This window comes from Hippoglossus stenolepis, chromosome 3, assembly GCF_022539355.2.
Source record: "Hippoglossus stenolepis isolate QCI-W04-F060 chromosome 3, HSTE1.2, whole genome shotgun sequence".
NCBI classification, from domain to species: Eukaryota; Metazoa; Chordata; class Actinopteri; order Pleuronectiformes; family Pleuronectidae; genus Hippoglossus; species Hippoglossus stenolepis.
In genome coordinates this window covers 24,294,204-24,320,062 of record NC_061485.1, presented here as the reverse complement: position 1 = coordinate 24,320,062, position 25,859 = coordinate 24,294,204, and the positions used below count along the sequence as shown (strand labels likewise).

Sequence of the window (25,859 nt, the reverse complement as noted above, 5' to 3'; positions counted from 1 at the left end):
CCTCTAGCCAGTCAAGGTGATGAGCAAATCAGGTTGTTCCTCCTGCCTGTTGAAATCAATGAGAGACTCTAGGGTGAAGTTTTAAGATTAGGTTAAATGCTACACTTATGTATCGGCATTGTGTCCAAAGTTTTAAAGCATGGGTAAGGGGGATTATTTCTTCTGCTGAGATAACATGGGGCTACATCTGCAGGGAAATGGCTGCTACCTGTTTGGTATGGTAAGCCGTCATGTACGTGAGGGGGCAGCTGTTTGCACTAATCCCACCATGAAATTCCCCTGAGACGAAGAAGTGTTCCCTAGTTTTTGGAGAATCTTTCATTTGCTGTTTAGGTTTTTGACTCCGTCGTTCACCCCAAGCCTATTACTCTCCCTCTGGCTCAGCAGCCTGTAAATGAGGTTGCACAGTAAAGATCAGACCCCATGCATCATACTTGTGCTGACTGTGGAGCATTTCAAATTCACTGAAGTGAATCTAAGAAATGCTGTGTGGCTCAACAATTATGCATGGGCTATATTTTACATGGACAATCTTACACCTGAGCAAGATAAACTAAATATGATAATAAAAAGTAGGCTGCATTTATACACACAAACTTTAATGGATGATCAGTTTTCACTTAATGTAAAAAACACCCGGGCATATAGTGTGAGTGCACAGAAACAGTATCCTCACGAGCAAAATCATACTTGGGAAGGGAACATTTCTAGTGATCAGATGAGAATCGGCAAGTGAAAAGGCACACTCGCTTGCATTTCCTGTTTGGCGTAAACAACTGTGGTTTTACAAGCACGGTGGTGAGATGAGTATTAACTCGCCCTTCCCTACGCGATAGCAACTGCTTAGCACTGCCCAACAGTCGATCGCTCGTCAGGTAGAATTCTGAGACATTGTGGCTAATGCTCCCCTCCTTCGATTGGTCACTTTGAACACTCCCGCCCCCAGCTTGTCTCCAAGTCTATGGTTGTGTGTATAAGCAACTTGTCGGAACAACTTTTTAATGTGATACTATGCCAGTGTTGTTTGTTGCACTGCTCCAAAGTGTCCAAAAGTATTCAAGAAATTCATGCTTTAAGTTTTTCTATTTTCCCTCCTGGTCATCCGTGTCTCTCGGTAACATCTCCATGTTTGTCACAGTATAATTCTGTGTTGACTCCCCTGAGCACACTCCTTTCTCAAGAGTTTTGAACCAAATAGTAATTCTGTTTTGATAAGCATAGCCATCTAAACTATCATCTTTCCCCCTCTCTCTCTCTGATGCTCAACCTTTTTCTCTGTTCCTGAGGATTGGCCAGAGCAGCATCCCCACAAGGACGGACTCTCCAGCTCTTCGGAAATAAACATCCTTGACATTAATTTTCTCTCATCCGCACTGATCTCATGGGATTGCTCAAGAGGCTGTGATAGCACTCTGCCTTAAGCTGAAAGGAGAAGATAAGGTCAACAACATAACTTGGGCAGGCGACGATTGCATGAGTCTTAACAGAGAGCAGAACTTGGACGGTTGCCTCTCCCTATCTCCTCCAGTGAAGAAAGTTGCAAGAAAACTTTGCCTATTAAGAAAACATAAGGACTGGAGGATAAAATAAAACAAGAAAACCAAGTTTTGTTGGATTTCTGCAAGTCCATCTTGACTTGAATGATCTTCACTTATGTAATACTTAAAGGCAACAAGAGGTTCATGAGAGAACTTTTAAATACTTGGGCTACAGCTGCACTTAGATTTTTAGATAAGTCTCAGTCCCACCAGGATATTAAAGGGTTAAATCCGCCCATATATTATATATGAGCCTAAAATCAAATCCTTCTAAAAACCACGTGAGTCTAAAAACCAAATACTTAGTCCAGCTGTGATCAGATGTGTCACATTATGTTAATACATCAGTCAAATCCTACCCATTTTTTCACATCTGATTCCTAAGATTAACCAGATGAAGATTCAGCCTCATCATTCACCCGGTCCTTAGTATTAGTTTGAAGCTTCTCCTCCATGTTTACTTATGATGATGTCAAATACTGTATTATATTAACTCTGATGTGAGAAGTCCGACTGAGCTGTAACAACCAGAGATGTGATCTGAATAGCAATCAAAAAATAAATCACGTATGCAAAACAAGCAAATATCATCTAACATTATTTTTTGTAGCTGCAGCAGGTGTAAACTATTAATTTGGTAACAAATACATTTGATAGACACAACCACAGCCGAATCAAGTGGGACTGAATTAATTAATATGCACAGCTATGAGGAAAGATCTGACCAATATAAGACAAGTATCAATCGTTGGTTTTGTGATCAGTATTGAATCAACTTGTGGACACTGAGAAGCATAGCAATTTGTTTAAACTGTAGTGGGTCAGAGATGCCATCATATGTGGCCCAGGACAGATTTGCGTTCACACACCTAAAACAACTTGACCACAAGAGTCCCAGACCACCTCTTAATGTGGTTTGAGTGATCGGATCTCAGGAAACATTTGGGTACGTTCCCACCTGAGCTTCCTGCTGTCCACTTACGATCCGAACACTCAGATCGAAGTAAGTCCAAAGTAAGTCCTTAAGATAATATGGAGGAAGCCCAGCTGGGATGTTAATATAACTAACACATCTCCACTTATGTAATGTATCACATAAACCGTAATTTTGCATTTGCAGCTACTATGCTCAAAGGTTGAAAATGTGGTTCATGAATTTGCTAATGAGCATAATTTCTTGCTGTAAAGTAACAATGAAAAGCCATTAATGTCAAAGCTGCATGACTCTTTGAGTGAACCTCTGTCAATGACGAGCAGAACCACAGGCCAAGAGAATTCATAAGAGCTTAGATTTACTATATGAACACTGTACTCCAGGTTGAATATTGATATTATGCAAATCTAAATCCGCTGAAACACGACCCTGGCAGTGCATCTGTCACATGTATGGGAAATTATCGCTGCACCGTTCCCTGAATTTTCCATATAATGAGAGCAAATAGGCACCCAAGATTGTGATGAAATGAAAGCACTTTATGTGTTTATTATCTCACCATACAATCTGCATTAATTCAGGGGGGGAGCCAATGTACTCGTCGAAGCACTTCTCAGAAACTCGCTGGGGAAGATGCAAACAACATTCTGCAACATTATCGCATTTATTATTGTACCTCACAAGAGTTATGTCTTCTTCCATTTGACTTTTAGAAGAAATGTCTTCTTGGAAACGTTGATATAAAAGTTTGCACCCGCTGTCTCTGGGGCTTTTTGGCCGCACTAATTAAAGTTGCACTGCAGCATATTAGGCCTGCTGTCGAGTGTGGAGCTGAGGGGTCTGTAACAAGGGGAGGAGAGCAGGAGGAGTGCAAAAACTGCAGATAGGAAATGCATGAAGAGGACGGAAAGTTGCATCAATCAGCTGCATGTATGGAGCAGGATCAGAATAAAGATGGTGGCAAAGGTTTTAAAAAGTGAGCGCATACACAGTTGAATTAATTATTCATGGTTGACAGTCTCCTTTTCCACAGTGTGTCTCACTGGGCCTGTGGTTCGTGTCTTTCATGTATCGAGGAATCGCTGGGTCCCGGGGCGCTTGCTTAACAGTGTGCTAGGAGCGGAAGCATGGCAACTCTGGCAGTACTATAATAATTACCAGTCTTCTCTGCTCAGCCCTCCTCTAATCCCAGTTCAGTGTGCCGCACTGCTTGACGGTGTCTGCATCAGCCTCACGTACAGCAAGTCTCTCAAGAATCCAACACGTCTCTCATCTGTTTACGTGACATTACAGAGAACTGGAGGCTTTGCAATCTAACTTGTGTTTTCTTTAAAGGGCTCATTCAAAGCCATGGACCCTAACCATTGAGTCAAACCATCCCAATCCCACTTCATGTGCTGTCAACCCTTCTGAATCTCACTTGCATTGCTCTATTCTCAAGTGAATGGGAAAACACTGCACAGGCTTCCTTCCCACTTCCTCCTCTCTTTCTGTGGCATCCCAGCCAGCCTCGGAACTCATCAATGGAAAATGACAGCAACTGCACCACTGTCTTAATATTGCACTTAAAGCGTAGGGTTGGTAATCAACAAGTAACCAATACATCCCACTCTCTCCCATTGTACCTCCCGTCAGAGCTACGCCCCCCGAAAACACATGAACGTTCACCGTCTGACAACTGCTAGAAGCTGACTGTTCCATGACTGGCTCGCTAACTTCTGGCCTTTACTTTATTTGTTGATACTATCCGGAGGAGAATCAGATAAGATAAAAAGAAGTTCAGAAACAACTTACCAACCATTACTTTAACAAGAATCACAAAGCACATTACAACCCCCTCTTAAAAGAGTGTCTTTAGGGGAGGTTAGAGTAGAAACATGTCACATTTCCTGTGAAAGGAAGATTCACAGGTCAGTATATCACATGGACTTACACCTGCTTCTTGCCACAGCCTGATTCCTCTGTTGCACCAGGGACACAAAAAAGCCCAGTCTCAACTGTGCAGGACAGTAAGGGACAGAACAGATCCATGGAGCTTATATGTGCACAGCAGCTGGGGAATATGTCTTAGTGATGACGAACAGTGCTGCAACACAAAGCAGCAGTGGCTCTGTACCACAATCGTCCATAATGTAAGACCCACAGTAAAGTTTAGAAGCTCTGAACTGCAAGAAGATTTAAACGGGGCAAAAAAAGCCTTTTGCAGCATTTTGTCTGCTTAACCTGCAAGTCATGAAGACATTGTGAATATGAGATGCTGGGGTTTTGTTACATCAATTATTAAACTGATCCAAGCTAGAAGATAAGCTGACTCTGCTGCTAATGCTGGAGAAGTAATTCCGGCCTTAACTTGCTTTGGGGGGAGAGGTTTCATTTCCTGCATTTTAGATTTGCTTATTGAGATTTTTGGGAATTGATTAAAATTATTTTGCTCATGATTTGTGTTAATTTACAATTTAGTCCAACACATTTTACAAATTAAGTTTCTAACACAAGCAAGCCTACAGAAATTAATAAATGAATGAACAGGAATGGAAAAGCCAAATTAATCCAATAGTTTTATGGGACTAATCTCAATAAATTTATCTGAACCAATGATCCAAATACAAATTCAGATCTTGTTCATTTAGATGTGGTTTCATAAAAGGACTGAGGTATAAGTGAAATTCTTGTTGATTTTCTATATACCAACATTCGATACAATGTAATACAAAACAACATGAGTTGAGTCCATGCGTAAATAAGCTTGATGCAATAATTAAAGAAGCCTCACATAATCAGTGCTGGTGTAAATAAAAAAAGGAAACCTTGATAATGTACATAATGTACTGATTGCGTGTTTAATACAGTCATTTTTCAAAAACACTGAGTTCTAGCTCATGGAGCGTGAGTGAAGATTAACCTGGATGGTTGGCTAATGTGCTTCTGGGCTAATTTAGCATTTTACAGCCAAATTTAACAGTTTAAAGGCTAATTTAACAATGTAGCCAATGGCAGAGACATGCAACTACAATTTTATTTATTTAAACATGCTCACAACACAACGAATCAGTGACAGTTAACTGAGGAATTAGAACACAATGTGGCAACAAGCAATAAAATTGATTAGATTGGTTGGTAAGCATTTGGTTAGTCTGCAGAAGCAGGACAAAAAATTCACTCTGACAACTGGGAGGCAAAATTGTATGTTTAGAAGTGCATTCCAACCACAGCTATATGTCCACTGTTGACCTCCAATATGGCTGCCTGAGGGTGTCTCAGTGTGACCTGGGTAGCTTATATATATATATATATATATATATATACTGGATATTTCTCTTCAGGTAAGATGGCTCAGAAGGGCTTTCTTTGTGCAGAGAGTGAACAAATGCCAGCTTGTTTTGACAAAAACAGCTACAGACAATCCATCCTGAGGGAGAATAGTGTGTGTGAGTGTATAGACATTAGGGCATGCCTGAACGCACACATGCACAAGTGCATCGCAGTGTGAATCCTTATACTCCACTGTACTATGAACATTTGTGTCCTTTCGTATCTGCAATGGATGTAGCCAGTACCTCTAATTTTAGCCCAAGAAATGTCTCTCCTGTCAAAGCTCCTGTACTTTTATGTCATCTGTAGACCCATACAGGATAGTGTGGTGAATAGCAACATCAGGTGGTATTAACACATTTTGAATACCCTAATTACAGATTTAGCTCAAATGACGGTCTAATGGTTCATCATTTTCAAAGGACAACTTTCTCACTAAGAAAAGGGCACCTGCAAGCCAAACATGTACTTTATGTCCTTCACCTACTAGATATGTGCTGGACGCCATTCTTACCAAACGCCCCACTGAACCATATCTCTCAACATTGAGCAAGAAATCACACAATCAATCAATCAGGTTAAAAGTAAACCTCCAAATCCTATCCCTTGCCCACAGGTGTGCCCCATGGCTCTGTACTGGGCCCTTCTCTTTGCAATAAACATTAAATCTATCTATCTATCTATCTATCTATCTATCTATCTATCTATCTGTCATTAAAATTGTCTCTTCAGCCCTCTGCACGTTCTCCTTTGCACGATAGAACGAAAAAGAAAAATCCAGCCTTATATCATGCATATCTTTGACTCAAGAAAGTGTTTTTTTTTAAACATTTCAAGTTTTCAGAGCCTAATGTCTTCAAATTGCTTCTTTTGTCTGACCCAATAGTTTGAAGCAAAGATATGAAGTTTCAATAAACAGAAACAGCAAACCATCAAAATATTTTTTCATTTGTGTTACATAATGACTTAACAATTAACTGATTATCAAAATGTTTGGTGATTAATAGTCTTTCACTTAAATAATCAGATGACTAAATAATACTTTTACCTCCTTTTATATGAATCCTTACACGGTTATGTACTTTAAAGCTAAGAATGTCGGAGTCTCCCCCTTTGGTTCTCCCCAGTGGTATAATTATAAAACACCACTATGTCACATGTCAACACAGGCCCATGGGTAAAAACAAATTTCATCAGAATCATCTCAAACATAATGACATAACATTATAGACATTAAGACTTAAATGGTTTCATATTTTTTAAACACTGGGAATAACAACAGTATGTTATGCCTTGTGTTTGCCAGTTAGTGTGCGCACATTATTCATGATCAAATCTTTATTATCATTATTATGTTTAACACACCCATTATGTAAATGCTTTATAGTGTGATGCTGACTCTTAACACAGGACTCTTGGTTACTTGAGGAGACCCAGCTCCTCCTCTACAACACCCTTGCCTTTTCAGCACCAATGTCATTAGCTTTCAGTTCCTCCATGCTGCTTCAGTGGACAGAAACTTTAATTGCCACACATAAAATCGACATTACATGAAATATTATCATCTGAAGGCAGGGATAAATAAAGCGATAAATAAAGAGCTAAGTTTTAATGTCAAGCACACACTAATTAAAAGTCCCCTCAGAATGCTGACTGTGAAATTGATGTGCAAAGGAGACACAAATTATGAGCAATAAATTCAAGGAAGCCCGTTCATGAGACTGTAAAATTGATAACATTTGAAAGCAGACAATACTACAACACAGCGAATGCATCTCCACTTTAGGATGAACTATTTCCTGTGGCCAACTTGAGGGAATTATGTTGCACTGTAGCTGAACCACAGCAGAAGGCAACCCCAGGCTATAGGAGACTAGTCTAACCCCATATCGTCCAATGTGTACGCACCAGCTCACATTCATGACATTTCTGTACTACATTTTACCACACATACAAGACTAGTCTCACTGTACAAAAACAGGGGGCATATAAGTTATTATCCCAGTGATACCACCAGAGCATATTGATCTGCTGTGACATATGAAATCACCAGCTTTTGGTCTGGCACTGATCCGAGCTAGTAGGTCATCCAACTGTCCGCTTGTGAGACTCAGGTAATGCTGGTGGTGGTCTTGTGGACATGCACACGACCACCAGGTGCTGGCTTCTCCGGCCTTTCCACACTCTCCTCTTTTCCGAGGAGCATGGGCCAGTTATTTTTGAGCTCTGTTTCTGTGAGCTGCACAAAGGAACTCCTGCTCCATTTCCTAGTCTCATAGTCATCACCACCAGCGACAGTCAAGTCTGATCCTAATCTCACACACAGGAAAAATGACAGAAAATTAAGGATTTCTGTACTTTCTGAACTCCGATAGTTGCAACTGAGCAGTTAATGTTTTTTTTTTTTTATTACAGATTGAAACATGTAAGCTTCAAGCTGATGGGCATAGGTCAAAAGAAAAAAGTCAAAATTGTGCACATTTAGAAGACGCATCTGTACGAGCTGAATCTATAGATCAACTTGAAGGAAAACACCAGTATTTATCTGCTGTGTATCTGTTTGATAAACTCGGGAAAATTGAGAGAGAGTAGACAAAATAGCCAGAATAATTTCTAGTTACCAGAACTAAGCTAACAGCTAACATCGGGAAAGTTTATATTTTGGTTGCTGTGAAATATGTTGTGTTTTTTTTTTGCTGTAAAGATAAGTAATCTAAGATGCTCACAAATGTGAGTATCGTGATGTACAATTTCTGATGATAAGATTTAACAATTTAGGTTAGCATGTTAGCTTGCTAATGCTTGCTAATTACCAAATGCAAGAACAAATAAAAATGTTGATGTGATGATGGTTCATGATAAGTCATTGATCACCAGTTATTTAGAGTCATGCTCTAAGAATAATGAATGTCAATCCATTTGGTAGAGATTGAAATATTGAGACTTTGGATAAGTGACAATTTTGACGAGCAGAAAAGTCCAAAATGAATCAAACATGAATCACCAAAGTTTGACCCATTGATGTATGAACTGTAATCCATCTAATATTTGTCAAGATATTTCAGTGAAAAGCATCAACCTCTTTAATATTTTGGATGTTTTTTAACAATATGATAAGTGAAAATTTGGTTGGACTTGATGATGGGGCTCAGGGAATCAACAAATTCATTAGGATTCATCTTCTGAAGACCATGAATGTTTGCACAAAATTTAAGGGCAATATATGACATGTAGAACAAAATGGTGGACCGGCTGACTGACAAACCTACGTTACCATCCTGCTTCAAGGTCTTATCACAGAGAACAAACACTTATAAGTGTGATGTCCTCTTGCTGCCACACATTTCAAGGTCTCTTCTACAGACTACAGGCGGAAAAACACAGCACATTTTCCTTTAACTTTAATATGGCAAAAATATTACCCAGCACCCTCTCCTTGTCCTGTCAGTCCGTTGTGTTTGTCTGCTCTTTATAAAGTAAATAGAATGTGCTATCATTAGTTTCCACTGTCTGTGCGTAGCGATGCGTGCTATAGCTCCATCTCTTATTCTCTCTTCTCATTCAGTTTGAACAGCTCTATTCTTCTCCAGGACGAGGCTTCTTATATCATCATTTCACTGAACTGAAATAAGGAAGTTGAGAGCATGAAAATGCCTTTGACAGAGAGGGGGGCTGGGGCTGCCGCGGCTTCTCCGTTGTCTGATGTTTGAAACAAGGCAGATCTGGAGGGTTTTGTCTGTATGTCCAGCTGAAACCGAATGCGCTATGATGATTGCATTGCTCCAAGGCAATGGAAGTGTGATGAAGATGTGGGTATTGGCATGGGTAAGATGCATTCTTTGTGATACTTAGTGATGACTAACAGTGCTGCAACACACAGTGTGTACTGTTACATAAAATAACAGTACATAGAAAAAGCAATCTGACTCTATTTAATTATAGAGTATGGCTATTCATTCCAAACATGAATCAAGTAATAAAATTTAGCAATGCATATTTTCTGTCTGGATTTTGTGACTAATTGCCATAACTCAAGCTCTGGATGAGTAGATTTTAGTTTTCAGCTGAAAATTTGCAAAAACAGGAATACTGCAGTGGAAGGTTTACCATAGTGTAAAGACAGGGCAAACTCATGTGTGAAATTGCACTGGCTCACTTCATGTTTTCTTTAAACTGGAAACCATCATCAAATCAGCACGAAGCAGTCGCATAGTGCATTCACACCAAATGCAAAAGCAATTTTTTTTACACAATGAGACAACATACGATAGTTGGGTCATTTGCTTCAACCAAACCAAACAGCGTTGAGAATGAGACTAAACAGTGACAGATCCTGGCACTGATCCGAGCTAGTAGGTCATCCAACTGTCCGCTTGTGAGACTCAGGTAATGCTGGTGGTGGTCTTGTGGACATGCACATGACCACCAGGTGCTGGCTTCTCAGGCCTTTCCACACTCTCCCTTTTTCCGAGGAGCATGGGCCAATAGAACAGGGTTGTGTTTACTCGTGTTTACTTGAGTACTGCAAGTAAAAACTAATTTTGCTCACTCAAGTAACGCAAAAATTTGCTTTGCCTTGTTGTGAATGCAGCGAAACACTTACAAACCACTTGGGAAGTAATGATTGAGTCTTGTACACAGGCCTCGTCATTGTTCAGACATTAATCAGTTTTACATTTTGTCAGCTCTCCATCCCAGTCCAATCTTGAAAGCTGCCGCATGTTCATTTAAATTCTCTTTTATTCAGTAAGAGCAAATACAACTCAACAGCATGAAGAGACTTCATGGCCAGGGCACCATGCCGCTGCTTGTTAGAAGTGGGTTACAAGGTTCTTGGAGGAGATAGAAACTGATGGGTTGGACTGCTGCAGTGCTGTTGTTGTCTGATGGCTTGGTGTGAAATCAAAGAGAAGTTTCGCTCTATCACTTGCTGCTTTGGAGAGGAGCCTAGAAAATTGAACAATAATATTCTAACAGTTAGTGTTAGTTAATGTGATGGTTGTCCCTTCTTTTTACTGATGTGTTTTGCGGTGTGGCACCGCTAACCATGTTGGAATGTGATAATAGGTGCATTAAGCACAGTCAGATCATGTTCCACATTAATCCAACTTTAAATATTTCTTCCAATTCATCGCTTCCAATGAAGATCTGTGAAATCTATTCAAATTGTGCAACTGTCTGAGCTGTGTATGCAAATGCAGCCCATACATTATAGCATACTGTATATATATATAGCCTTTAGGTCAAGGTTGGAGGTTTTAATTCATGAACCATTAGAATAAATGCTCAAATAAAACCTCAAACAGGCAGCCAATATGTAAGTGTTTTATGTGCACATCTGTGCATGTATTTCTATAATTTTAAGCCCTCACCAGATCAGATTTTGCAGTTGAATTAGTGTATAACTTTTATTTTTAATTTAGTCAACCTCTGCTGTCTAATCCTAAAACACATTTTGTTCTGTAAGAATCAACAATTCCAGATTTGCTTCATATTTCTGCTCACAGCCAGGCACCAGAGTGCACTACTTTTAAATGAAACTGCTTTATTTCAGAAACAACAGGAGAGTGAAGAGAAATTTTGGCAGAACCCTGGTGCTGTTATGATTCAGCTACAGATCAAACTGAATTGTTGGCCAAACAGAATAAACAATATGCTTTCATTTGCCGGTGAGTTCACAGACCATAGTATGGTCCGTCATCCGCTATTTACAGTTGTTTTTGTTGAGTTGCTCTCTTTAGGTCTATTATTTAAAACTCGAAGCACGGGTTAGTGGGTGCACATTCAAAGCTAATGTGTATTAGCGTCCTAGATTCTGAGTGAAATATCACACCAATTAGATTCTGTTGCTTTAATGCTGTACTCTGCATGTTCTGTTGAATTGAGAATGGTGATTTTCCACATACAGGCAATTCTTGTACTGATCTAAGGGAATAATAAGATGTGTTGTAATGGCTCATCATGCTAAGAGCCAATACATTTGTATGAAAGGATAATTGACAACATCGTTGATCAATATAAGGAACTCAATTGTGACCACAAAGGCTGCAAAGATTTCACACATTGTAAATAAATCATTTGAGGCAATTGTTTTGGTGGAAATGCTTCACATGTCGGCACACAAAGTCATTTATTTTTCATGGTTGATTGGGTCAGACTGGATTGGGGCTGATTTACTACTTTGAGATCTCAAAGAAAAGAAGAAAAGGTTTCCATCATTGGACACAGAAGTTGGTGAGTAAAGGAATCTAGTTTGATGCTGAACTTGCAACGTTTCTTTGAAACTGGTTATTAAACAGATGTTGACATTTGCTCTGTAACAATTGCAAAAACCTACATATAGCATCTTTAATAATGTAATTTAGAGAGTGAGCGGAGTCAGGAGGGGGCTGAATAAAAGAATGATTGCACGCAGCCAAGAAGAAAGATTTTAGTCATTTATCAAACATTATGCAGTAATCAGTGATGATATTGTGGCGGTGGTTAGAAACAAATCAACTTTTAAACTGTAGCGAGTCAGAGACGTCAGCTGAGTCTCTGTCAGTGTGTGTAAGCATGTCTTAAGAGATAGAGAGAATAAGGCGAGCAGAGTCATGATGGACTGAATGAATTCATCTATATAACTTACTATATAATATATAATAAGTGCCAGTTTGTGGGTTCATTTATATAGTTGAATAAATTCTTGAGGAGACAGACCATGATATAAGCAAAATACAATGACAAATCACCTGAAAAAAATTAACCGGCAATGGACTCAGCCAATCACAGATAGACAATATATTCATGTCATATAAGTGTTACTGGGAAATCAGAGACGTAAACAGTGGCGTATGTATCAGCCCAGTACTTGCGCTTCACTTTGGTGGAAAAGGGGTATTTGTCTCGTTGTCTGATGAATCCTAGTCGTCGTCTGTAAAAAGGAAGCATGATATATTGTGGCACTGCTGATCAGCATGCATGTGATTCAAGTTCACATTAGTAATAACAGTGTAAAGTACAGTGCCTAACTGTGAGCTGCGTTAAGGAAAGCATCAAGTTGTATTTGTGTGTGAGTGTGTGTGCTATAGGATATGGTTATGGATATGGGTTGCTATCTTGCTGTATTTTTGTGGTAATATAATCATAGGATTGTGTTTTAACAGAATGAAGCTGTACAAGTTAGCTGTACCACCTCAGCAATCATCAGAAAATATGATGTGGGCCATGTAGAGATGAGCCTTCAGTAAATGGCTGAGTCATAACTTAGACAAAACACAAGTTGACAGACGCTCTGCAGAAATAAGCTGCAGCTAAAATATGTTTAATAAATAAGGACGTTTGCAAATGTCATACCCTGAGGATTTCAGACATGTGTCGTGAAAGCAGGTTAGTTCACTGGCTCATATTAAAGAATGAATCACTTTTTCTGTTTGTGCAACACTGGTACCTCCACATAGCCCTGGGTTTGTATGCTAGTAAACCTGAAGTGTATTCATTCCTATGGCAACCCTAGTCACCTCCAATGTGTTGCGAAACTCATCTCCAATGTTTTTTTGGTCTGGGATGTGCCTCCATGTACATTGAAAAAACGTTTGTGGTGGATTTCGGACGGATCGAATGCACTTTGAGCCACAGCAGGTTAGCAAAAAACAAATAAGCTAAGAGGTTATTTCATTTAATTTAGTAGTTTAATGTAGTTGATAGTCAAATTGTAGAATTAAATATAAGTATCAGACAGTTTACCACATTGTGAATTGTGGGGGAGTTCATTGTTAAATTCATTTACATTTATGTATTTGTATAAATCAATAGAGGTATTGATTTAATATAATTGATATACACAATGGGCTTTAACCAACAATCTAAAAGGAATGTTTTACCCCCCGATATTACTCCAGGAGCACATTACACATAACCACGCAGCAAAAATACAGACAAAATAAGCTGTATTTTTCAAATGCAGACAATGGCGTCTGTAAACATACGTCAAAGAAATGCATTTCGGTGCAATGAACACAAGGGGGTGGAGTCTGTATATGAGTTGGAATTACAGACAGAAAACAGAACTGTGGTAACGAGGCGTCATAAAGCTTTGGCTGCAAAATGACTTCCTGTATGATCAGTAATCACACCAGCGCTGAACTCAAATTGAAATATAACAATTATAGTCTCTTTTTCTTTCGAATATCCACCTTGTGTGGGTTAGGGTGTTACATACCAAAACCTACAGTGTTCTGGTATGTAATGTGAGTCAGTTGAATAATATTCTCTGCTACCTCATCATGTTTACAAGCTATTCTCTTTGGAGGAGACAACCCAGCAGGTTGATGCTTGTATAATCTCTCCTGACACAATGTTCATGTAGGATCGCGTCTCTACTTAGACAGAGATGCTTGTGATGAATTTCTAGTTGCTCTACAAATGACACACAAGCGTGGCATCTGAATTTCTCGCTGTGTGCATGATGTTGGAGACACTGCTGAATGACACTCGGCAAATCCAAGACGTAATGGCAGACTGAATAGCACCGCACTGGCTTTAAAGTTTCAAATGAATGTAAAATCATGATAACAGCCCCGTCTCCATGGTTACAGTGCTGTCACATGGGGGAAGCAGCAGAATAAGACCGCCTCTGACTGAAAGAGATGACATGTTATTGGTGGAGAGAGAGAGGTTTGCCTGCTGGGGGGGAGCAGTTCGCTCTCACTCCTCACACCAGGGGAGAGTATGGTGTTATGGTCCACTGAGGGGCGGTGAGCTGTCCTGCATATGGCCTCGACGGTCCAGCCGGTCCACCAGTCAAAGCCCACCTGCTCCTCAGCAGGGCCAAGCAAATCCTGATACATTTCCTGTTGCACATACGCAAAGAGACGACCAAAAAACGTCATCTGCTTTGCATTAGAGCCAGTGCTTAAATTGTTCTAAGCATTCATGCATGTTTCACACCCACAGTGTGATCACATTTGTCCTTCTCAAGGGAGAGAGTGCATAATCCAACCTTCCTGAACTATATGTATCAGAAGACACTATTGTCTCCACAATGTAGGTTATGTTTTCATTGCTGTTTCTCTGTTTGTTATCAGGAGTTTACAAAAACTAGTGCACTGTTTTTCTGAAATCTTGGGGTGAAGGATATGGTACAGACCTTAGAAGAACCCATTTCCTTTTCGGGCAGATCTAGATGAAATCAGGCCCATTTATTTATTTGAGTGTGTGCAATTTGGTGGGTTTTGATTGAGTTTATGGGGACTGTAGGGTCTTGGCAGAGGAATGCACTCTATTGAGTGCCATTCTAGTTCATACATGCAGTAAATTTACTTTTTAATTAATTACTTTTAAGGCAAGCATCATCATATTGAGAAAATGCACTTTATTAAAATGGTATTAATAGTTTCTAATAATGTATTCATTTTCCTGAATACTGAAAAGGGATTGTCTCTTTGTTTATGCTTGAAAGCAAAGTTCAAGCAAGTGAAAGGGTTTAACGATTATCATCTGATCCCAAAAACACAAACACCATCGATGTTCACTACATGAAATACAGCTGTCAACACCTCGTTCATTCCTGCATTTTCTTGCCTCCATATAGATGAAAAGTGAAGCATGTGGAATGCTGTGTATAAACTCAGGGTTGATTTAGTATCTGTTCGGGAACTTTTGCCTAAATCACATGCCCTTCATCAGAAGATGAGTTTTTATGAAGTTATAGACTTTCTTATTTAATAATTTGTTCTCATTTAGTAATGGCAAAATTGGCCTGTCTGTCTTTGTATCTGTCCATAAAATTGGTCCAGATTGAAATAAAAACTATTTGATGGATTGCTATTACATCTTATACAGTCATTCATGGTCGTCTGTGGATGACTCATAACGACTTCCACTAAATTTTGCTCGAGCACCAAAAGGAAGTCAAGGTTTTCACTTCTATATGCAAAGAAATATCTTTATCTGGTTTATTACAAAATTCAAATTTTGTAATAAATCAAGTAGATTCCCAGAAGATGAATGCTACTGACTTAAGCAATTTGTTTTCGTTTTTTACAGCTATTGGATAGTTTGCTTACTGATAGCATTAATTGTTGAACCTCTACACAAACATTGCTGTTATAATGTATCTGCGTTGGAGATTATTAATATCTTGTCTGTTTCATGTCATACGTGAAGTGTGGTTCTGTTCCAGGTTTATCTTTGTGATGATTGACAACCGTGTTCCTGGCAGAAATATTGTGCAAATGTACAGGCCCAGTTATAGCCAGCCTGAACTGATTCATTTAAAACCTCGCTGCATGGCAGAAACCGTCGCGTGTTGGGAAAATTGGAGTCTTAACACTGAGAAGCCCATGGGGTTGGTCCATTGATGCGCGCTTGGCCTTTCTCGTATAAGTTAATGTGGATCGTGTGAGGATCGTTCTCACTGCTCTACAAAAACCTACTATCCACCACAAAGCTGGACTCGCTCTTCTTTTCCTCCCACGTGAATGAAAAAAGCCCATCTCCAGTCAATAGTAGCAGTCTGTACCTAAATATACTTTCCTCTGTATTCTTGCTCTGTCTAGGCAGTGATACGGTTAATCTGCAAGAGAGAGAGAGAGAGAGAGAGAGAGGTTCACGTAACTCGCTGAGAGAGGAGGCAGGGAGGAGTGGCAAGGATCCAGGTGACTCAGAACATGTGACAGGGGGGGTCAGTGCTGTGGGAGGTGGCGAGATGAATGACTGAGGTGTGAATCCTGGTTGCTAATGGAGGCATCCACCTCCACCGAGCTCTTTTTTCCTGAAGTTTGTGATTAGCTCATCTTTTCTACAGCTACGTGCCTTCAGCCTTTTGGGCTCCGGGTTTGAATATCACGTTCTCAATTTGTACTTAGCATAAAATCTGTGTTTATTCCAGACTATCCAGATTTGGTTGTCACGCAAAACCCCCCACTGTGTTCGTTAATGCAACTTGACGACGAGGTGTGCACAGCTTCACAAAAGCTGCTCCGAGTAATCTCTACCAACATGAAACTGTTTATATATATATTTTTTTTAATGGACTGTTTCATGCAACTTGTACATTTTTGCTTAATGTAAAATCTGAAATGCTTCCTCTTCACACTTCACCGACTAATCTGACCATTCTCCGCGCCTGTTGTTAGTTGCCCTGGTTACAAAGTCCTCCAGCATGGCATCATAGTACAGTGGCGTTCGTGCTCAATGCAGAGAAAATCTTAATTTGCTTTGGAGGAGGGTCTATGTTGTGTGCTGCATATTGCTAAATTTAGAAGATTTTTTTTTATTGAGGTCCAGGAGGTCTGTTTATGTCTTCAAACAGCGAGTAGAGTTAAAACATTCATGCACATTACCGCACGGATCAGTGCTAAGATTGTGTCTTTCACGCAAGAGGAGCAGAACAGTTGTTTTGAACGATTTTTATTGGTTAAGCTCATTCATGTCTACCACCTGCTCGCTTCCCTCCTTTTATCTGTTGACAAAGACTCTGCAAAGTGGATTTGATTAAGTGAGAAACCGCTGCAGACTAATTGTTTCATTAGTAAAGCACATTTAGGTGAGAGAGTGTTTCTGCTTCATATAAACAATAATTTCCCACAAATATCTCCCCTCTCAACACATGCAGGGCAGATCCATAGAGACTGTGAGTTCCTGCACAGGGCTGTGTGATTCCAGCTTATCACACGGCTCAGGAGTGTGACAGACTGAGGCAATGATAGCCTACAACCTGAAAACAAGCCATAAAAGTGATAGTTTCAGGAAACTATCAGGGAGATATAAAGATGAGGTTAAAGCTTTCTTTGAGTTGTTTCTAAAACACATTTAATCGTATTTGTTGAATTCCTTCTCACGTCCCAATAACCATCAATAAATAAATTTGTCTAGGAAAGAAAGTAAAGGAGCCAGTGTCTGTGGCACTCGCAGGACTGTAATGAATATTGGACTTACACTCACTCGGCCGACTCAAAAACGGTAGCTCCGCATGAATTTCTCCTTAACTGCTGGAGGTGTGAACAGGTAGCTGCTAACAGATTTGTCATATTGACTTAAAAGGTGATGTTGTAAATGTCCTCAACTTGTTTCTGATGGCTCCAATTAAAATTAGTAATTGGATTTTATTGCCTCATGTTTCTGAGGGAATAAAGATAAGGAAAGATGCCTACAAATACTTTTTGCTGTGCTCTTTAAACAGTAATTGCATTCTTTATTTGCACAATAAAAAAATATTATACACAAAGTATTGTAAGCAATCAAGCATGCTGGCACCCATGATTAACTTTTCTTCAGAATAAAAAAAAAGAACTCCACTTCCTCTGGTGACTCAGACCTCCTTTAACATTTCAGATTTAATTGCACACATGTCTAAAAAGTTGCTTGCTTCATTAACAAGCCCTTTCAGCCTCCTCCTTCTCCTCCTCCTTTTTTTTGCCGGGAGCCGAAACTGCACAGTTGCAGTTTTCCAAATTGTAAACTGACAAAGCTGAGCTTGTGATCTTGCTTCAAAATCCAGTGTGAAGACAGAAATAGAGATGGATCCATATAAACCAGTTCAACCTCCGTCATGCCTCTCTATCACAGTGTCTAAAAACAGTACTGAAATCTATCCTTCAGGCTGATAACAGAGCATCATTAAGTTCTGATTCAAGGGGTCAACACAAAGCACGTCACTAATCGCATCACCACGGTGACAAACTACCAGAGCATGAGGGAGAACCATCGATTTTAGACATGCAACTGCCGTGTGTCTTCATGGTCTGTCATGCAACTTTAATGAAAATAGATTTCCCCTGTCCTTCACCTGTGCAACATGCGGTGGAAACCAGTTCAACATGTAGAGGAAACAATATTAGAAGGGGAAGAGAATCTCATAACATGACTGACACACGAAACATGACAAATATACCTTGGAGCTATCGTTTTTATTTGCTGATTTTTTTTTTTTACCGCTGCAGTTGCTGATTTTTTTGTTTTGTTTGCATAGATCTGGTTTGGTTAGTAACAGAAGATGTTGTTAGAAAATTTCAGAACATTTCATCAGTGTTTTGTGACATGGAGCAGAACCCTGCAGCGGTTTTGCCTTGATACGTAAAATGTCACCTGAGAAATTACCTTGCACACTCAAATAGGATGGAAAATGTCATCTATTTCTTCAGGACGCAGTCAGCAAACACCACAACTCAATAATAACACCTTCCATCCATCATGGCCTTTATCGCTTCAACCCCTGCTCTCTGTACCACTGTTGTGAATAAGAAAATGACTGAGCAGGCGGCCAGGGTGACAAACTAAGTGGTGATGACAGTAATGCTCCACACAGGAGGCCCATTACTTGTAATGCACAGTGGATTGGCGAGGATGTGCCAGATTGAGACTACAGTAACGTCACCGCATGCCTTTGCATAAGCGACTTGCTCGCAGATGAAAATGTCTACAGTGGCAGCATGAATCAATGCTGAGGTGAAATATTAATCCATTTCCATTTAAAATTCCCCTTCAAATTTTTCTATTTGTGGATGCTGGGCAGGACGGCTCTTTGAAGCTGCATGGTGCCATAAGTAACCCTTTCAATGAGGTTTGAGTGCAGAACACACTCCTGTTTGATTTCTTCCACTGGACACTTCCTCCGTCTTCATCATGATTCATGACCCTAAAGAAATAACTCCCTGTTTTTTATAAATTGATACTGATGGTTTCTTTCCGCTGTTCTACGCTCCGCCTGATAAAAGCCATAACGACAGGAGTTTATGTTGGTAATTAGTTCCCAGATGTCTGTGACAGGAGGAAACCAGCCGCATGAAAGGCTGATTAATCCATATCATCCTTTAGAGGATGACACTAATGTCATATTTCATGTGATGCCTCCTTCCTCGTCAACACTGAGCAGCAAAACAAACAAGATAAGGACCCTATTCCACGGGTTTAAAAACCCACTAAAATCTGTTTTTTGTTTGCAATGCGAATGGATACAATCTGTATTCACTCCCGGGTCAGCTGACTCTGCAGTCTACACAGGTTTTTATCGGCAGTGATGGAAACATGACACCGGGGTGAACGCGCAAATTTCTTCCTCTTCTTTATTTTGGCAATCTAGACTCTGATGCTATACTCTTTCCTGGCACGCCATTGTATCGTGCATTGAACTTCTAGTGATTGTTTTTTCATTTTCAGTGCATTTGTGACAACATGACTCACTAGTGCAAAAAACAGAAAGGCAAACTCCTCTACTGGCAAAGAGAGTCAAGACTTTTTTAAGCAGGTTTCCCCGAATTTGAAAAATCGGTGTCTATACTGCTAATTGTTGCGTAAAAGAGGAATCAGTTTGCAATGGGTAGAGCTGCCATGAAGGAAATAAACAAACTATATTAAAAAAGAAAAGTCCATGCAGAGTAGACAAGGAGGCACTGAGAAACCAGTGTCTATACAATTGTCCACCAGTTAGTGTAAGTGTGTAAGTGAATCCTGATTGGAGAACGGGAGTGTGTGACAGCTTTATCAAACAGAGCTCTGCCCACTTCAAATCAAAGGAGCACTGTTAATAATATGCCTCCACGAAGGTCTCATCTGAAACCAGCAAAACCGTTTTAAGGATGGCGGATCTTGTGTGTTCGTGTTTAACCTTTTCGTCATCATGAGACAGTGACTGAGAAAATCCAGCATGATGTGGAAAAATATTTATGAAGCTTTTTTATGGCTCTGGAAAGCTAAACGGATCTGGCAGTGTTTTTTGCAAAGAAGAAGAATGCATGGAATAAAAGAAAAGAAAGAGATGATTTCTCTGGTTCCGCTGGGTTTAACTCTGATCCTTTTTTTTTTAAACTATGCATTAAAACTTCAATAGTACAAGATGTGCAAGAGTGCAATGCTAAATCTATGTACTGTTACAGAGAAAGAGAGTTTGGGTCAAAATGATTCTAGCATAATATTTTATTAATCTTTTTTATAAGGACTTATACCTGAATTGTGTGTAAATGCGTCTGCACAGTTGACTTTCTCCATGAATGCATGAATGCATATGCTGAGTGTTGCATGTGAAAGGATTTATTCTTCTCCAGGCGGCTCTGAAGAGTTGTGGACACGTTTGTTTTCATCTCAGTTTCAAAGCTGAATCCGGAGCGCGGTGGAATCAACCAATCATCTTGACGCGCAGATCAACGCGACACGTAGTTGATATTTGGGAGGCGTGCACATCCTCTTGACAGCCTCAGAATTAACACATAATATTAATAATATCAATAATAAACCAGGGCGGGCTGTGTAGAGACGTGGGCTGGTTTGTGCACAGCCAGTCATATTTACTGTCAAGTAAAGATGAATAACTAAACAGCAGAGAGCGAGTCACCATGTGCACGGATGAGCTCTTATAACAAGGACGGTTACAATCAAGCTGTAATGTATGCACCCACTGTAAATCTAGTGAGTTCACGTCCAATGCATCAGTCATCTCCGACACCAACGTGAGCATCTCTTTCATGCTCAGATTAGCCGTTTAATGTCAGACGCTGTGCGGCGGCCTGACTGCTTCACGGCTGTGACAGGTATCACAGCAGGATTTATTCGCTGTGGTATCCCTCCCCCCACACACTCATTTTACTCTCTCTCACAGCAGGATATTGATCCTCTGTAAATGGAGTGAGAATGGGCGCGACTACAAAATACACAACTAACACATGTGTTGCTGGCGTTAGTCTCTGGTGTCACTCGTATTTGCCTGGGCGGCTTGAGTCATGTGAGGACAGCACCGGCTTGCGTTTGATGGGTGGACAGCAGCAGCAGCGCTAAAGCTGAAGAGACAATCAAACGCAGCCCTTTCACTGAAATATCCTCCACTGAATCAGTGATGACCTTGGCAGCGTTTATGTAAGTTTGTAGAAGTGACTGTCTACAGGATATATTTTGTTTTATAGGACATGGTTTGCTCTGCAGGAAGTGATGTTTAAAAGATCATATTTATATTGCATGACACATTTGTGAAATAGAAAACATCTGCAGGCTGTTTGGGGTTGTTTTCTAATGAGCAAGCTGCTTTCACATTATTTCATTTCCTCTGCTGCAGCGTAGTCTTCTATATCTGTTTGGTATGACCAGAAAAACTCAGTTTATACAGTATTAAAACCTGTAATTATGATGTATACCTCCCATGTGGGTTATGTAAAGTCAATACAACAGTCAGCCTCTGCAGCAGCTGAGTATCCACACGCGTTTGATTCCTCTCTTCAAAGAGAAAGACTACACTCACAGTCCACACACCACACTTTTCATAAAAAAGAGAGCCAGTCCTATCTTATTACTTCAGATATAACCCGTCCACACTTGTGGGATGCTCTCTCTAACTTAAGTCATTAAACTCCCTTCTCTTGGATATAATACAGGTCCCTCAATCATACTTAAACGCCTACCACTCTTATTTTCTCACAACAATATAGTGAAACATCATAGTGGGAGCAGCGCACGGCACTCCAATAATGTCAGCAGCTACTGCTTCCTCCCAGAGGCAGTTTCTGTGCTTTAGTATCGAAGTGTGTACCTCACTCTCCATAGAGGAAATGAGCCTGCCCTTCTGGGTAGACACATAAAAGTTGGGTACACAAATTTTTCTCTGGCGTGCGCACATGATCTCTTCCTTGCAGCAAATGCCAATTTATGTCCCGGTGCTGCTGCTCAATGTGTGTTTTGATCTCATGCACGTAGTCAGCACAGTTCACTTCCTGACAGAGACACATGGTTAAGTTGGTGCGTCGTGTGGCTCCAGCACAGGAGCATTAGTGGCTGAGGACTCAAAGGTCCCATAAAAATGAGCACAAATAAAACCACACGCACGGTTAAGAAAAAATATATAATATCTTACAGACAAAGGTGACTAACACAGTGCAATGTGTACTCTGCTGTAAACAGAATCACAATAAAGGCACAAAGTAATACTGTGTACAGTACCTACAGTACTCCTTGCTATTTACTTCCATTCATTTACAGCACCATTTGACAAATTTCTACATCTTCAGTCACACTTTCAAAGCAATCCTCACACTTCCACATTTCTCTGTCGTGCCAGTAGCTCACGCAGAATGCAGTTAAGGCAGCTCTCCCCAGAGATCTCATTGTTTACAAATTGTGAGACTATATGTGATCTGCTGAGCCTTCCTGGGGCTGCTGCTGCTGCTGCTGCTGCTGCTGCTGCTGCTGCTGCCGCCGCTGCCATGGGGCCACCTGGGGTCCGCTGCATGTCTGGACCTCTTCTGGGACTGAGCAAATCATTACCTATGCCTCACTGATGACCCGGCACACATTGCTCATCTTTAATGGCCTTAAGGAGATGACACACGGATGAGTGGTACGACCTATAGTGGAAATGCTCCCTGGGTGTTTTTTTTTCCTTGAGTAAATGTGAGTGTTTGGCTCAGTTGATTTACTGCACTGACAAAGGTGCAGACATGAATGTATATCTTAAGAGCAGATCAATAATAATATATGTCAAGAGATAGATTGACAATTCATTATTAAATGTCAGAGATCTGGCATCTGAATCTGCAGGAGTTCAGAGAGTAGTGGCAGTGTGTCATAGTCTGATTTATCCATGCATGCTGAGGATAGTCTTTTATAAAGTTGTGCATTTACAGGGCACTTGTCCAAAACACTGTTTGACTTCAGTGTGTACAAAGGTCATCAGTACAAGTGCTCTGTAAAAGAAAAAAACGTATTTTGCATGTGGTATTTGATCGCCATTAAATTAAATACATTAAAAGATTTTCATCAAAGCCAGGATTAGATTTGTTGCATTCATACCTACAGAGGTCTTGTATCATCGTCTTGGTTCAGTAGAGATCAAGTGCCTGAAGATTCCCTCTTTGCATCTTTAACCCTCCACGACATGAAGAGCCACCACAGACACAAGGTCAGATTTGTCATCTGACGTTGTCTTTTTCTGCTCTTTCACATTAAAAGTTTGCACTGTAAGGGAGTGTGGGGGGTTCAAGATAAGTCACTAGGAATGATCATTATGGGTTGGAAGGCACATAAGCACCCCCACTGAGGTGCAGCATCAGAACTAATGTGAGCCTGTGGAGTAAGTGAAGACTTTGTGCTGCAATAAACTCAGATGTCAAAGGCTCTTATATACTGTCTTTACAGTGAGGATTCGGGGGGGGTCTGCCTATGCTTTATTTAGAGCCACAGTAAGGCTGCTCTATCTGCAGAGTTTGCAATAAAGTTTAGTCAAATGAAACACCCCAATGGCTTTGTGTGTGATGTCAATTTTAAAACATGATTTTTGTGTATTTGCTTGAATAAGTTTAGAATTTTTTTTTTTCTGCAATCAGTTTCAAACCTATAGGGACTAAAACTGTGTAGTGAATTAAATAATTTAGACTTTACACAAATCTTGCAGAATCCATTAAAATATGTTTATGGTGGGTTAATTGACGCTGGAGCCACTGCCCATTTCGGGTTGTGTAAAATATTACGTAACAAACTTAAATTTAATTAGAAGCAGTGTTATATATATATACGTTTAAATGCATTCATAAAAGGGAGGGAACCACAACAAGTCATCGCATCCTGAGCTTTTCTTGCGCATCCCGCAGATGTGAACCGCATATCACAAGAAAAAAACAAAACATCACAACTTACCTTGACACCAAATTCCGCCTCCAAATGTACGATCCGGTCAAGGATGAGTCTGTCCTCGGAGAACACCCACCTTACTCCTCTAACACTAAACGTCCCTGTCAAGTTTACAGAAGATAAAAGTAGTTGTGCGTAAAATTCGTGCGCTCCTCCGCTCTGTAGTAGTGTACCATCTGTTGTGCCTGCGCGCATCGAGCTCTGCGCTGTGAGGAGGAGACGAGAGGGAGGAGGGGGAGGAGGTTTGGTTCCGAGAGCGCAGCGCAACGTGGAGAGGAGAGGAGAGGAGAGGAGAGGAGGAGAGGAGAGGAGAGGAGAGGAGAGGAGAGGAGAGAGAGGAGAGGAGAGGAGAGGAGAGGAGAGGAGAGGAGAGGAGAGGAGAGGAGTGGAGTGGAGTGGAGGAGTGGAGTGGACGATGCACACATGAGGGTAGAGGGGTCAGAGACAAGTCTGAGCCGGTTCAAATCTCACATCCCAACCATCATCAAACTGTGTAATGCAGCTTCATCAATGAGCCAGTGACGTGCCACCTATGGGTAACTGATGATAATTGATTGTAAGGATGCACCTTATTTTACCATAAACTCATTGATGGAAGTTGTTAGGATCAGGGGCGGATCCACAGGCAAGGCCAGGGGGGCTTTGGCCCCAGCTGGAATCGGATTGCCCGCTGACCTGCCCCTGTCCTGTCAGTATGCTTTAAAACAACAAAAAAACATGTCTCTTCCTCACAATACTAACAATGAATATTATATTTTCTTAAAAATCTTTATTTTCTACGCTTTTAGCTGCTTTTAGACATGCACTGTACTCTAGATAATCTCCTGACATTATCCAGAGGGACTGTATGTGAGAACGCAAATGTCAGAGAGAGAAGCTCTGGACTTTCTCCTGCCAGCTACCTAAAAATTGATAATGTCCAAATGAGCCCATGTGAGAGTACAGCAGGAGATTATCAGGAGGTTTCACCGCGAGCCAGTCGGCATGTTTATGGTGTTTCTACACGACATGCAAAACTGAAAAAAAAAGAATAAATGTATCCCAGAGAGCTTTTGGGGATAAGGGCAGATGCTAATATTGATGTGCTTGAAACCAAAACACGTCAAGTCTGCAGCGGAATTTATATTTTGCGTCCTGCCACTGCCTGCTGCACCAACCCTCACCTGCACACGCGTCTGAGCGGAGAATCTCCTGCTGTGTGGTTCAATGTTGAAAGGTAAACTCTGGAGAAAGTCCAGACCCAACTGTCGGGACATCTTCAGCAGTTCATGTCTGAAAACATTATTTTTGAAGTGCACAATGTGCTTGAACAATGAACAATTTTCAAAATATATATTCAATGATGTCTGCCTTTGCTCAAAAGAATGGAGCTAACAGTAAAGGAGTGACTAAAATGAGCCCCTTACTGTAAAAGGATGTGTACATGGATGTTGGACTGGCCCTTCTGTGTAAATTGTGGCCCCCTTTACGGCTCCTGATTTAGAAAA

General features: G+C 40.5%; 1 protein-coding gene across 1 annotated transcript in view; it reads right to left on the bottom strand.

Annotated features, from left to right (window-relative positions):
- Positions 1-24,585, bottom strand: part of LOC118103297 (caM kinase-like vesicle-associated protein) — a 37,653-nt gene extending 13,068 nt beyond the window's left edge. Inside the window, exon 1 of the mRNA XM_035150068.2 lies at positions 24,379-24,585. The gene's annotated coding sequence lies outside the window, so the exon portion shown is untranslated. The remainder of the gene's footprint in view (positions 1-24,378) is intronic.
- Between the last annotated feature and the right edge of the window lie 1,274 nt (positions 24,586-25,859).